This window comes from Brassica oleracea, chromosome C1, assembly GCF_000695525.1.
Source record: "Brassica oleracea var. oleracea cultivar TO1000 chromosome C1, BOL, whole genome shotgun sequence".
NCBI classification, from domain to species: Eukaryota; Viridiplantae; Streptophyta; class Magnoliopsida; order Brassicales; family Brassicaceae; genus Brassica; species Brassica oleracea.
This window is the reverse complement of record NC_027748.1, coordinates 35,722,805-35,725,146: the sequence shown is the minus strand read 5'-3', so window position 1 is coordinate 35,725,146 and position 2,342 is coordinate 35,722,805.

The following is a 2,342-nucleotide window of genomic DNA, read 5'->3' as shown; positions in this document are numbered from 1 at the left end:
AAAATTGAGAGACTTTGTTCCATGTGTTAATACCTTAGTGGTTTATGTTTTCTACAAATAAAATGTAATTAAAATTTTAATTAATTATAATAGAATATTGTTGAGGTATTCTAGGAAAGATATCATGTAGGTTAGCTAAGAGACTGCATGCACAATATATTCCACGGTAATTGTATTGTTGAACGCCGTTTTCAATTCTCAGCAATTATATCCGAGTTCGATTATTATGATATAAAGAACTAATGGATATATGTTTGAAAGAGTTAGCAATATCTGAGTTTACTAAAATGAAAAGCTCGCAAAGCTAGAAACCTAATGAAATTTACTCTCATGTTAAAAATCAACCATATCAAACCAAAACAAGCTAAAACCTAGTCCAACTAAAGGAATATTCATGCAATTCAAGATATCGGAAACAACTCTTTATTAGTATCCTCTCTATAATTGGACTTGGATGTTCAACCTGGAGCAAACCGTGAAAGATATGTTTATAGCATCTTTTGATATCATCTTCTCTACGTAGGTCCACTTTTGATCTGATCTTATTATCTATATTGTATGGAATGTTGTGTTTTTAAAAAACTGCATCGTGGTTACTTTCATATCGATGAATATTTTATATATCGATAAAATATATGATTAAAGGCTGGAGAAAATGACGTGTGTTATATTTTCCCCAAGACTCGAAAGAACGATATTATCGTGCTGAGAGATCGGCAAGTTGTGGGGTACTGCTTGACTGCTTTTCAATTCCATTTTATAAAAGCTTCTTACTATATTAAAACATTTCAAAACGTTAATTATTGTATAATTTTAATAAAGATATGACTGGTATTTTTCAACGATCAATCAAATTGCTCTAAATCGGTTAAAATTGTTCTAAACTTCTTAAATTTAAAAGCTGGTTGCAGTTTGCATTTGCGGTTGCGGTTGCGGGGTAATTTATTTTTAAACAATAGAAACACAAAAATAATATAAAGTTTTTTTAAATGATATAATAGAAATACTAAAATATTTCTATTAATATTTTAATTTATATTATAAAATTCGAAAATAAAAATTAAAAATATAATATATAAATATAATTCTATAGTTATTATAATATATGATGTTTAATATTTTTATAATTATATAAAATGTAAATATTGTTAATTATTTAACTGTTATTGTATGTGGTTGTTAACCAGTCATAAGTATTCTGCAAACGCATTAATTTTAACAGCGATATCAGTCATACAAATCTTTTAAAACAACCACCCGCTTCTTCAACCGCTATGGTTATACGCCCTAAATCAACAGGATCGCGACGCACGAAATGGCGTAATTTCCTCAACAAGACCACATGCATCAAATATAAAATATTCAACAAAACGATGTCAACGACTCGTTTAAGTAAATCCTCTATATATTAATTGAGAAGCATTTGAAAAATTAGAACTTTAATTTTGTATTAATTAAAAAAACTCCAAATCCTAGGTGACACTCTAAATGCCTTCTAAATTTCATTTCAAAGAATTCTAGAGCATCTAATATAAAGTATATTTTAATCTAATGGTGTCACATTATTTCATAATTATATAACANNTTTTTTTTTTAAAACGACTTTAAAATACAAAAATGAGGACACCTTATATGTTATATTTTTCTTATATGTTAGAATTTTCTTATATGTTATATTTTAATTTTTTTAAAACGTATTTAAATTACAAAAATGTAAGTTTTCCTTAAGTAAACGACTAAAAACATTAAAATGACATGTATCAATTCGATGGTTGATTTGAAAGCTTTCAAAACCATATGGAAGATAAAAGTCAAAATAGTTTAATTGTGGAAACAATACTGTTTACTAATTTCAAGAATGTGTTCGATGAAAAAAATAAGGTTTTTATGTCATAATTTGTTTACTGTTCACTAGAGAACATTATATTAACCTAAAATATAAGAAGTGTGTATTCTTTCCTTAAATAAAAGTTATATAATTACCTAATATGATTTATATATATGACAATTAATGATTATGAATAATAAAGATTTGATAACTATTTTTGCATCCTTCTTCATTTTTGTTTAATTTTATATTTTTTAAAAAAAAATAAACAATTACATTGACCATATAATAAAAAAATTAGATGTTTTCTTACATGTTATATTTTGAATTTTTTAAAATGACTTTAAATTATAAAAATGAGGAAACCTTATATGTTATATTTTTTTTAAACGACTTTAAAATACAAAAATGAGGACACCTTATATGTTATATTTTTCTTATAAGTTAGATTTTTTCTTATATGTTATATTTTGAATTTCTTAAAACGACTTTAAATTACAAAAATGTAAGTTTT